Source organism: Leptodactylus fuscus, unplaced genomic scaffold (genome assembly GCF_031893055.1).
Source record: "Leptodactylus fuscus isolate aLepFus1 unplaced genomic scaffold, aLepFus1.hap2 HAP2_SCAFFOLD_372, whole genome shotgun sequence".
NCBI lineage: Eukaryota > Metazoa > Chordata > Amphibia > Anura > Leptodactylidae > Leptodactylus > Leptodactylus fuscus.
Window position 1 is genome coordinate 27,699 of NW_027440395.1, and position 14,221 is coordinate 41,919.

Genomic DNA, 14,221 nt, shown 5'->3' on the forward strand with positions numbered 1-14,221 from the left:
CCTGCAGTCCGAGGGTACAACAGTGTCACCCCGTACTATCCAGCGTCAGCGTCTGAATGAGAAGGGACTGTATGGTAGGAGACCCAGGAAGACCCCACTTCTTACCCACAGACAGAAGCCAGGCTGGAGTTTGCCAAAACTTACCTGAGAAAGCCAAAACCGTTCTGGAAGAATGTTCTCTGGTCAGAGGAGACAAAAGTAGGAGAAGGCCTCAACATAGAGATTACAGGGAAAAAGAGAAGAAGACGCCCCCTACAGTCAGACATGGCGGAGGGCCCTGATGGTTTGGGGTTGCTTTGCTGCCTCTGGCACTGGACTGCTTGACCGTGTGCATGGCATTATGAAGTCTGAAGACGACCAACACATTGTGCAGCATCATGTAGGGCCCAGTGTGAGAAAGCCGGGTCTCCCTCAGAGGTCAGGGCTCTTCCAGCAGGACAAGGACCCAAAACACACTTCAGGTCAGCACTAGAAAATGGTGGTGAGAGAAAGCCCTGGAGACTTGTAAAGTGGCAGCAATGAGTCCAGCCCTGAATCCCATAGAACACCTGTGGGGGAGGGGGAGAGATCTCTTGGTGGCAGTTTGGAGAAGGCCCCCTTCACATCTCAGGGGGGACCGCGAGCAGTTTGCCAAAGAAGAAGGGTCTAAGATTCCAGCAGAGCCTTGTAAGAAACTCATTGCTGATTAGCGGAAGCGGTTGTGCGCAGTTATTGTGTCTAAAGGTTGTGCGACCAAGTATTAGTCTGAGGGCGTCAATACTTCTGTCCGCACCAGTTTTGGAGTTTGGTGTAAAATGATCAATGATCTGACTTTTATTTTTTCATTCTCTGTGTTTTTTCATTGCAAGCAAAATAAATGAAGATATTACCAAAGAGTTTGGTTTGTGCTTGTAATCATTATCTGGGGGACAACAAGGATTATCTGACAGGACTGCAGGGGGCGATACTTATACTGTATATACCCTGTGTCACTTATATACTATATAAGAGTCTGTGCTGTGTAATCATTATCTAGGGACAACGAGGATTATCTGTTATGTCAGTCCAGGTAGCTGCAACGGGGCTAAGGGATAGCAGTAGGGAATCTCGCCCTGCACTACTCCCACTAGCTATCCCGGTCCCTGCCTCATGGGTGTGGGTCGGCTGTACTCAGGCTAAGCCTGACCCCGACAGCTCCTCTCTCACTGATACCGTAGGCCTAGAGGGAAGTGGGAGAAGGAATGCCCTATAAGACCTCTAGGGACTGGAGACTAAAGGGGGTCACCCCTAACGAACAAGTGAAGCTGCTACTGACAGGGACTGACAAGGGTGTGCGCTGACTAACAACACAAGCAGCACACAGGAAAAATGTGGGAAAGGATTCCCCCAAACCAATATGGGAAGGAACCTTACACTAGGAAACAAACACAGGGAAACTGAGTAGAAATCAAAGGATAAGGCAATTCACTCACACAGTCAATTATACACAGAGGGAGGATTGGTGAACACAGAGGGGAAAACACACAAACCAACTCGTTCACCCAAACCTCCCAAAAATCAACCACGGAACTTCCTCTATCCCAGAACACCACCTACTCCTCCTGCTAAGGCCTAGCTCTGTAAAAGCGACACTCAGCACAGAACCATGGGAGGCATGGGTTTAAATACAGAGTAGAGACCACTCCTCCCAGGTGCAAATGGGAGGACAGACTAATCAACCAGGAGATAAAGCTGCCTACCATCAGTGCGCACGAGCAAGCCAGAAGGTGTGCACCAATACTCACGACAGGACAACCCCGCAGCGCCAGGATGCCACCCCAGACACTGCGCAGCCAAAAACTCCCCAGGTAAGAAAAATAGAAATTAAAGAACCTAAATACTCCTAACATTATCTGACATGACTGCAGGGGGCGATACTTATACTGTATAAACCCTGTGTCACTTATATACTATATAAGAGTCTGTGCTGTGTAATCATTATCTAGGGACAACGAGGATTATCTGACAGGACTGCAGGGGGCGATACTTATACTGTATATACCCTGTGTCACTTATATACTATATAAGAGTCTGTGCTGTGTAATCATTATCTAGGGACAGCGAGGATTATCTGACAGGACTGCAGGGGGTGATACTTATACTGTATATACCCTGTGTCACTTATATACTATATAAGAGTCTGTGCTGTGTAATCATTATCTGGGGGACAGCAAGGATTATCTGACAGGACTGCAGGGGGTGATACTTATACTGTATATACCCTGTGTCACTTATATACTATATAAGAGTCTGTGCTGTGTAATCATTATCTGGGGACAGCGAGGATTATCTGACAGGACTGCAGGGGGCGATACTTATACTGTATATACCCTGTGTCACTTATATACTATATAAGAGTCTGTGCTGTGTAATCATTATCTGGGGGACAGCGAGGATTATCTGACAGGACTGCAGGGGGCGATACTTATACTGTATATACCCTGTGTCACTTATATACTATATAAGAGTGTGTGCTGTGTAATCATTATCTGGGGGACAGCGAGGATTATCTGACAGGACTGCAGGGGGCGATACATATACTGTATATACCCTGTGTCACTTATATACTATATAAGAGTCTGTGCTGTGTAATCATTATCTGGGGACACCGAGGATTATCTGACAGGACTGCAGGGGGCGATACTTATACTGTATATACCCTGTGTCACTTATATACTATATAAGAGTCTGTGCTGTGTAATCATTATCTGGGGACAGCGAGGATTATCTGACAGGACTGCAGGGGGCGATACTTATACTGTATATACCCTGTGTCACTTATATACTATATAAGAGTCTGTGCTGTGTAATCATTATCTGGGGACAGCGAGGATTATCTGACAGGACTGCAGGGGGCGATACTTATACTGTATATACCCTGTGTCACTTATATACTATATAAGAGTTTGTGCTGTGTAATCATTATCTGGGGGACAGCGAGGATTATCTGACAGGACTGCAGGGGGCGATACTTATACTGTATATACCCTGTGTCACTTATATACTATATAAGAGTTTGTGCTGTGTAATCATTATCTGGGGGACAGCGAGGATTATCTGACAGGACTGCAGGGGGCGATACTTATACTGTATATACCCTGTGTCACTTATATACTATATAAGAGTCTGTGCTGTGTAATCATTATCTGGGGGACAGCGAGGATTATCTGACAGGACTGCAGGGGGGACAATACTTTTGGCCAACACTGTATAGTCGTGAATGAAGCCAAGCACAGTAAAGCTCACTTCAGCCTGTCACTGTGCTATACTCCCCACGTATAGGAGGTAGTAGTAGACAGGTCAGACAAGACTGGATTGTATGTAGAGGGACTGGACAACAATCAGATGACTCCTAATTGGTCATTTTTATACTGCAGGCATTTATCTCGCTTTATAGTTTTTTGCTGCATCTGCAACTATACATAGAAGCGACTTGTACTACCGCACGGTGCCAATTTAAGGGGCTAATTGTACTTGTGAAGTAGTGCTGCTGGTGAAATCTCTGGCCTACAGGGAATTGTCATTATGGGAACCCGAGATGGCTTCACTTCTGACACTACCAATGAAACATCAAGTCAAAATTGCGAATGAGAACATAGAAAAACCCTTTAGGGTCCCTAGTAGCCATAACTAACCCCCCCCCCACCTGGCAAGGGTCTCTAGTAGCCATAACTAACCCCCCCCCCACACCTGGCAAGGGTCCCTAGTAGCCATAACTAACCCCCCCCACCTGGCAAGGGTCCCTAGTAGCCATAACTAACCCCCCCACCTGGCAAGGGTCCCTAGTAGCCATAACTAACCCCCCCACCGGGCAAGGGTCCCTAGTAGCCATAACTAACCCCCCCCCCCACCTGGCAAGGGTCCCTAGTAGCCATAACTAACCCCCCCACCTGGCAAGGGTCCCTAGTAGCCATAACTAACAACCCCCCCCCCCCACCTGGCAAGGGTCCCTAGTAGCCAGAACTAACCCCCCCCCCCCCACCTGGCAAGGGTCCCTAGTAGCCAGAACTAACCCCCCCCCCCACCTGGCAAGGGTCCCTAGTAGCCAGAACTAACCCCCCCCACCTGGCAAGGGTCCCTAGTAGCCATAACTAACCCCCTCCCATTGTAACTTACCTGAACCATGATCAGGAGCTGCTCCACGAACTGGCGTGTCATCTTCCTGGTGTGTCATCATCCTCGGCTGCCGTCTTCTTCACTGCCCTGCGAGCTGACGTAGTTCCGGCAGTGTCCAGTCTTGACATCCACAATTACGGATACACACTGAACATGTGCTGTGTGTATCCGCAAAAATGCACGCGCCCATAGACTTGTATTGGACCTTCCGTGCTGTGCCGTAAAAGCACGGCCATTACGGACATGCGGTATACTGTCCGCACCACGGTTGCGGCGCGCCACAGCACTGTCAAAATCTATGGTATTGTAAGAGGCCTCATATACAATTATGGTACCGTAAATGGTCCGCAATTTTAAACCCGCAATTGCGGACCATTTGCGGTGGAAAACTACGGTCGTGTAAGACCAGCCTAACTTCCACTTGTAGAGGAGGAGCAGCTATAAATCACAGGTGTTAGACTATGACTGCAGCACCAGGTATCAGATAAAGCAAAGATTAGTAACATCTAGGGGTTAAATTAGAATGCAGAAAGGAAATCCCATCCTGCTAATATTAGAAATGTGAAACTTTGTGGCTTTGTTATTCTCTCACGCAAAAATAGCTGAACAGACTGTCTTATATTCATACTAGCTTCTGCCCGTGACTTTGTCTGCGTGTTGTTGAAGGCTGTGCTCTGCCTATATTCAGCAAATTGCTGACGTCGATGGTTCGCCTACTCCGGCGTTTCGGCAGCTCTCAACCTGTCCTGCTGCTGAACTTGTTCCTTGCACCGTGCCTGTGATTGTTCCGACATCTCAGCAGCTGGCTGGGATGTCATATAATGAGTCAATGATCCACCTGCACCAGTGTTTTGGCTACTCTAAGAGCCACTTGACAACTAGCTTACTCAATTCTCCTGAGCTCCGCTTGAGGAGAAGTCTGTGACTTCTGACTACCTTCATAGCTCTCATTGCTTGAGAATTTTGCCACAAATTAGATTTTCTTTTTCCTAGCAAGTTTAAAATTGGCAAACTGCCAATTTGGATTTAAGGGGTTTTCCCATCCAGTGTGTTAGCACTGGAGCAGATCAGATAATATGCAAATACTTGTTCACAATGGACTCAGTGTTAGCTGTGCGTTTACATAGAGAGATAACAGACCAGGCTTCATCAGCAAAGAGCAATTAGCTGATAGTCCTGGAAGCAAGAGCAGTTTGATATATATATATATATATATATATATATATATATATATATATATATATGAAATTATTATTATAAATGTGAAAGTTTGTGGGTTTGTATTATAAATGTGAAAGTTTGTGTATTTGTGGGTTTGTTACTCATTCACGCAAAAACGGCTGAACCGATTTGGATGAAATTTGGCACATAGTTTGTAACCTCGATTCAAACATAGGCTACTTTTTATTCCAGTAAATGACATGGCGTCATGACTTATGAATTTATGTTCATATACTATATTAAACTGCTCTTGCCAGCAGTAGTGTCTCAGCTAAAAGCCTGGTCTGTTATCTCTCTATGTAAACACACAGATAACACTCTGTCCATTGTGTACAAGCATTTGCATATTATCTGATCTGCTCCAGGCAGTGCTGAGACACTGACATAGGAAAACCCCTTAAATCCAAATTGGCAGTTTGAAAATGTGGCAAAATTCTCAAGCAATGAGAGCTATGAAGGTAGTCAGAAGACACAGACTTTCTTCCTCAAACAGAGCTCAGAAGGATTGTGCAAGCTAGACATCGAGCGTCTCTTAGAGCAGCCGAAACACCGGAGCAGGCGGATCATCGATGCCAACAACACACTCATTATATGGCGTCCCAAATGAGGGACAATCAGAAATGTAACTAAAGACAAGGGAAGAGAGGGACAAGCGACATGAGGACTAAAGGGAAGGGGAGTGAGCGGCACAGGATGGGTAGGGGAATAGCAGAGCCAGGAGAGCAGCCTCCCAGAGTACCATATCACATTGCCTTTAATGGGATTCTTTTGGAGATCCTGTGTTCATACCTCTGCACATCATGGCTGGAGATGGACCACTATTCTATAAGTCCACTTTCCACTGCAATTGTGAGTTACCACTAAACATGGAGAAAAAGGGACCCGAAAAAACACAGAAAAATTTGGTATATGTTGGGGGAGAGGGGGACACCCTTTTGGAAAGGCGACAATATATTACCTGATAGTGGTATAATGTACTTACCTGTATACCAAGTAAGTGGCGATTCACCCCGGGAGATTCGGCTACAAGCTGATTTCAGCATCAAGTGGCAAATATGCAGATTTGGATATCTCCTCCAAAATGGTGTGTATGGTGGATGGGCTGGCAAGGCTTGGGGTGCCTCCACCAAAAAATATGGAGGGTACTCTATTTGTAATAAAACATAATAAATTATTCATTCCTCAGATGCCATATAATGATCGTGTTGTTGGCATCGATGATCTGTGTAAGCAGCCATTTTCTTGTGGCCGGTGGGCATGTGCAGTCAGCTCTGCCCGAGGCCTAGAAGTTTGACCCCCAACGCTGGAAGAAGATGTGTGAAGAGGCCATTCCTGAAGAAGATGGAGGCGGCGCTGGAGAGTTCTCTCGCAGCATTGGGGACACCCCCATTGCTGCAAGAGAATGCATTTGCATACCGACAAAACCCGGGATTTCTACCGAACGGCGGCGCAGAAAAGATATCTAAAGGTAGGAGAATAGCTTTTCATAAGGCTATTCCTACGTGTTAGTCACAAAAAAATGTGTTTTAATGACAGGATCCCTTTAAAAAAACATTTTTGATATTTTACACTCCCCACCTTCCAAAATCCACACCTTTTTATTTTTTCTGTTCATTGAGCCACATGACGACTTAATATTTGAGGAACATACAGGACTTTGTAATAGTGTTACCTGTATAGGTGGTGCTAACACAGTCATAGCCTCAGCAATTTTGGGTGTCAAATTGTGATGTAGAGGAGAACTCTGTCTCCAGTATAGGTAACCCTAACTCTGTCTCCAGTATAGGTAACCCTAACTCTGTCTCCCCTATAGGTAACCCTTGCTCTGTCTCCCCTATAGGTAACCCTTACTCTGTCTCCCCTATAGGTAACCCTAGCTCTGTCTCCTCTATAGGTAACCCTAGCTCTGTCTCCTCTATAGGTAACCCTTACTCTGTCTCCCCTATAGGTAACACTAGCTCTGTCTCCCCTATAGGTAACCCTAGCTCTGTCTCCCCTATAGGTAACCCTAACTCTGTCTCCAGTATAGGTAACCCTAACTCTGTCTCCAGTATAGGTAACCCTAACTCTGTCTCCCCTATAGGTAACCCTTACTCCGTCTCCCCTATAGGTAACCCTTACTCCGTCTCCCCTATAGGTAACCCTAGCTCTGTCTCCTCTATAGGTAACCCTTACTCTGTCTCCCCTATAGGTAACCCTAGCTCTGTCTCCTCTATAGGTAACCCTTGCTCTGTCTCCCCTATAGGTAACACTAGCTCTGTCTCCCCTATAGGTAACCCTAGCTCTGTCTCCCCTATAGGTAACCCTAACTCTGTCTCCCCTATAGGTAACCCTAACTCTGTCTCCCCTATAGGTAACCCTTACTCTGTCTCCCCTATAGGTAACCCTTGCTCTGTCTCCCCTATAGGTAACCCTAGCTCTGTCTCCTCTATAGGTAACCCTTACTCTGTCTCCTCTATAGGTAACCCTTACTCTGTCTCCCCTATAGGTAACCCTTACTCTGTCTCCCCTATAGGTAACCCTTACTCTGTCTCCCCTATAGGTAACCCTAGCTCTGTCTCCCCTATAGGTAACCCTAGCTCTGTCTCCTCTATAGGTAACCCTTACTCTGTCTCCCCTATAGGTAACCCTAGCTCTGTCTCCTCTATAGGTAACCCTTACTCTGTCTCCCCTACAGGTAACCCTTACTCTGTCTCCCCTATAGGTAACCCATGCTCTGTCTCCCCTATAGGTAACCCTAACTCTGTCTCCTCTATAGGTAACCCTAGCTCTGTCTCCTCTATAGGTAACCCTTACTCTGTCTCCCCTATAGGTAACCCTTACTCTGTCTCCCCTATAGGTAACCCTTACTCTGTCTCCCCTATAGGTAACCCTAGCTCTGTCTCCCCTATAGGTAACCCTAGCTCTGTCTCCCCTATAGGTAACCCTAGCTCTGTCTCCCCTATAGGTAACCCTAACTCTGTCTCCTCTACAGGTAACCCTTACTCTGTCTCCCCTATAGGTAACCCTTACTCTGTCTCCCCTATAGGTAACCCTAGCTCTGTCTCCCCTATAGGTAACCCTAGCTCTGTCTCCCCTATAGGTAACCCTAGCTCTGTCTCCCCTATAGGTAACCCTAACCCTGTCTCCCCTATAGGTAACCCTAACCCTGTCTCCCCTATAGGTAACCCTTACTCTGTCTCCTCTACAGGTAACCCTTACTCTGTCTCCACTATAGGTAACCCTTACTCTGTCTCCCCTATAGGTAACCCTAGCTCTGTCTCCCCTATAGGTAACCCTAGCTCTGTCTCCCCTATAGGTAACCCTAGCTCTGTCTCCCCTATAGGTAACCCTAACCCTGTCTCCCCTATAGGTAACCCTAACCCTGTCTCCCCTATAGGTAACCCTTACTCTGTCTCCCCTATAGGTAACACTAACTCTGTCTCCCCTATAGGTAACCCTAGCTCTGTCTCCCCTATAGGTAACCCTAACTCTGTCTCCCCTATAGGTAACCCTAACTCTGTCTCCCCTATAGGTAACCCTTACTCTGTCTCCTCTATAGGTAACCCTAACTCTGTCTCCCCTATAGGTAACCCTTACTCTGTCTCCCCTATAGGTAACCCTTACTCTGTCTCCCCTATAGGTAACCCTAGCTCTGTCTCCCCTATAGGTAACCCTTACTCTGTCTCCCCTATAGGTAACCCTTACTCTGTCTCCCCTATAGGTAACCCTAACCCTGTCTCCTCTATAGGTAACCCTAGCTCTGTCTCCCCTATAGGTAACCCTAACCCTGTCTCCTCTATAGGTAACCCTAACCCTGTCTCCCCTATAGGTAAACCTTACTCTGTCTCCCCTATAGGTAACCCTAGCTCTGTCTCCCCTATAGGTAACCCTTACTCTGTCTCCCCTATAGGTAACCCTAACCCTGTCTCCCCTATAGGTAACCCTTACTCTGTCTCCCCTATAGGTAACCCTAGCTCTGTCTCCTCTATAGGTAACCCTTACTCTGTCTCCCCTATAGGTAACCCTTACTCTGTCTCCCCTATAGGTAACCCTAACCCTGTCTCCTCTATAGGTAACCCTAGCTCTGTCTCCCCTATAGGTAACCCTTACTCTGTCTCCCCTATAGGTAACCCTAACCCTGTCTCCTCTGTAGGTAACCCTAGCTCTGTCTCCCCTATAGGTAACTCTTACTCTGTCTCCCCTATAACCCTAGCTCTGTCTCCCCTATAGGTAACCCTTACTCTGTCTCCCCTATAGGTAACCCTTACTCTGTCTCCCCTATAGGTAACCCTTACTCTGTCTCCTCTATAGGTAACCCTTACTCTGTCTCCCCTATAGGTAACCCTAACCCTGTCTCCCCTATAGGTAACCCTAACCCTGTCTCCCCTATAGGTAACCCTAACCCTGTCTCCCCTATAGGTAACCCTTACTCTGTCTCCCCTATAGGTAACCCTTACTCTGTCTCCCCTATAGGTAACCCTTACTCTGTCTCCCCTATAGGTAACCCTAACTCTGTCTCCCCTATAGGTAACCCTTACTCTGTCTCCCCTATAGGTAACCCTTACTCTGTCTCCTCTATAGGTAACCCTAACTCTGTCTCCCCTATATGTAACCCTTACTCTGTCTCCCCTATAGGTAACCCTTACTCTGTCTCCCCTATAGGTAACCCTAGCTCTGTCTCCCCTATAGGTAACCCTTACTCTGTCTCCCCTATAGGTAACCCTTACTCTGTCTCCCCTATAGGTAACCCTAACCCTGTCTCCCCTATAGGTAACCCTAGCTCTGTCTCCCCTATAGGTAACCCTTACTCTGTCTCCCCTATAGGTAACCCTAACCCTGTCTCCCCTATAGGTAACCCTTACTCTGTCTCCCCTATAGGTAACCCTTACTCTGTCTCCCCTATAGGTAACCCTTACTCTGTCTCCCCTATAGGTAACCCTTACTCTGTCTCCCCTATAGGTAACCCTAACCCTGTCTCCCCTATAGGTAACCCTAGCTCTGTCTCCCCTATAGGTAACCCTTACTCTGTCTCCCCTATAGGTAACCCTAACCCTGTCTCCCCTATAGGTAACCCTTACTCTGTCTCCCCTATAGGTAACCCTTACTCTGTCTCCTCTATAGGTAACCCTTACTCTGTCTCCCCTATAGGTAACCCTTACTCTGTCTCCTCTATAGGTAACCCTTACTCTGTCTCCTCTATAGGTAACCCTTACTCTGTCTCCTCTATAGGTAACCCTTACTCTGTCTCCCCTACAGTGGCCACAGCAGGCGGAGCCTCATAGATACGGGCTCAGCAGCAGCGCCACCTACCGGATTCTCAGCAGACCAGGCAGCTCCAGATTTTACCCGCTCCATTCTAGCGTAGCGACGATGTGGTCATGTGATCAGTATGGGCGGAGTCAGGGGATCACATGCTCAGGTACCGTCCGCATAGAGGGCTCTGCAGTGCGGGGTGAGTTGAATTTCCCGGCTATGCTGACGGTGTATATCATCTCTATAGAGCAGTGACCCTATGGAGAGGTGCAGCAGAGCTGTGTATATCTGCTGTGCATGTTCTAGGAACAAACTTATACTATATACAGTGCTATAGGCAAATGCTATGTACAGTATATATGTACCCCAGTGCTATAGACTACTATATACATATATACTACACAGTGCTATAGACATATATACAGTACTATAGACATATACACTATATACAGTACTATATTATGTACATATATACTACACAGTGCTATAGACATATATACAGTACTATAGACATATACACTATATACAGTACTATATTATGTACATATATACTACACAGTGCTATAGACATATATACAGTACCATAGACATATACACTATATACAGTACTATATTATGTACATATATACTACACAGTGCTATAGACATATATACAGTACCATAGACATATACACTACATACAGTACTATATTATGTACATATGTACTACACAGTGCCATAGACATATATACAGTACTATAGACATATACACTATATACAGTACTATATTATGTACATATATACTACACAGTGCTATAGACATATATACAGTACTATAGACATATACACTATATACAGTACTATATTATGTACATATATACTACACAGTGCTATAGACATATATACAGTACTATAGACATATACACTATATACAGTACTATATTATGTACATATATACTACACAGTGCCATAGACATATATACAGTACTATAGACATATACACTATATACAGTACTATATTATGTACATATATACTACACAGTGCCATAGACATATATACAGTACCATAGACATATACACTATATACAGTACTATATTATATACATATATACTACACAGTGCTATAGACATATATACAGTACTATAGACATATATACTATATACAGTACTATATTATGTACATAGGTACTACACAGTGCTATAGACATATATACAGTACTATAGACATATACACTATATACAGTACTATATTATGTACATATATACTACACAGTGCTATAGACATATATACAGTACTATAGACATATACACTATATACAGTACTATATTATGTACATATATACTACACAGTGCTATAGACATATATACAGTACTATAGACATATACACTATATACAGTACTATATTATGTACATATATACTACACAGTGCTATAGACATATATACAGTACTATAGACATATATACTATATACAGTACTATATTATGTACATAGGTACTACACAGTGCTATAGACATATATACAGTACTATAGACATATACACTATATACAGTACTATATTATGTACATATATACTACACAGTGCCATAGACATATATACAGTACTATAGACATATACACTATATACAGTACTATATTATATACATATATACTACACAGTGCCATAGACATATATACAGTACTATAGACATATACACTATATACAGTACTATATTATGTACATATATACTACACAGTGCTATAGACATATATACAGTACTATAGACATATACACTATATACAGTACTATATTATGTACATATGTACTACACAGTGCTATAGACATATATACAGTACTATAGACATATACACTATATACAGTACTATATTATGTACATATATACTACACAGTGCTATAGACATATATACAGTACTATAGACATATACACTATATACAGTACTATATTATGTACATATATACTACACAGTGCTATAGACATATATACAGTACTATAGACATATACACTATATACAGTACTATATTATGTACATATGTACTACACAGTGCTATAGACATATATACAGTACTATAGACATATACACTATATACAGTACTATATTATGTACATATGTACTACACAGTGCTATAGACATATATACAGTACTATAGACATGTACACTATATACAGTACTATATTATGTACATAGGTACTACACAGTGCTATAGACATATATACAGTACTATAGACATATACACTATATACAGTACTATATTATGTACATATGTACTACACAGTGCTATAGACATATATACAGTACTATAGACATGTACACTATATACAGTACTATATTATGTACATAGGTACTACACAGTGCTATAGACATATATACAGTACTATAGACATATACACTATATACAGTACTATATTATGTACATAGGTACTACACAGTGCTATAGACATATATACAGTACTATAGACATATACACTATATACAGTACTATATTATGTACATATGTACTACACAGTGCTATAGACATATATACAGTACTATAGACATATACACTATATACAGTACTATATTATGTACATATGTACTACACAGTGCTATAGACATATATACAGTACTATAGACATATACACTATATACAGTACTATATTATGTACATATGTACTACACAGTGCTATAGACATATATACAGTACTATAGACATATACACTATATACAGTACTATATTATGTACATAGGTACTACACAGTGCTATAGACATATACACAGTACTATAGACATATACACTATATACAGTACTATATTATGTACATATATACTACACAGTGCTATAGACATATATACAGTACTATAGACATATACACTATATACAGTACTATATTATGTACATATATACTACACAGTGCTATAGACATATATACAGTACTATAGACATATACACTATATACAGTACTATATTATGTACATATATACTACACAGTGCTATAGACATATATACAGTACTATAGACATATACACTATATACAGTACTATATTATGTACATATATACTACACAGTGCTATAGACATATATACAGTACTATAGACATATACACTATATACAGTACTATATTATGTACATATATACTACACAGTGCTATAGACGTCTATACAGTACTATAGACATATACACTATATACAGTACTATATTATGTACATATATACTACACCGTGCTATAGACATATATACAGTACTATAGACATATACACTATATACAGTACTATATTATGTACATATATACTACACAGTGCTATAGACATATATACAGTACTATAGACATATACACTATATACAGTACTATATTATGTACATATGTACTACACAGTGCTATAGACATATATACAGTACTATAGACATATACACTATATACAGTACTATATTATGTACATATGTACTACACAGTGCTATAGACATATGTACAGTACTATAGACATATACACTATATACAGTACTATATTATGTACATATGTACTACACAGTGCTATAGACATATATACAGTACTATAGACATATACACTATATACAGTACTATATTATGTACATATGTACTACACAGTGCTATAGACATATATACAGTACTATAGACATATACACTATATACAGTACTATATTATGTACATATGTA

The 14,221-nt window shown here is 42.5% G+C and overlaps 1 protein-coding gene across 1 annotated transcript in view; it reads left to right on the forward strand.

Annotated features, from left to right (window-relative positions):
• The first annotated feature begins 10,751 nt into the window (after positions 1-10,751).
• Positions 10,752-14,221, forward strand: part of LOC142188108 (uncharacterized) — a 38,707-nt gene continuing 35,237 nt past the window's right edge. Inside the window, exon 1 of the mRNA XM_075261771.1 lies at positions 10,752-10,789. The gene's annotated coding sequence lies outside the window, so the exon portion shown is untranslated. The remainder of the gene's footprint in view (positions 10,790-14,221) is intronic.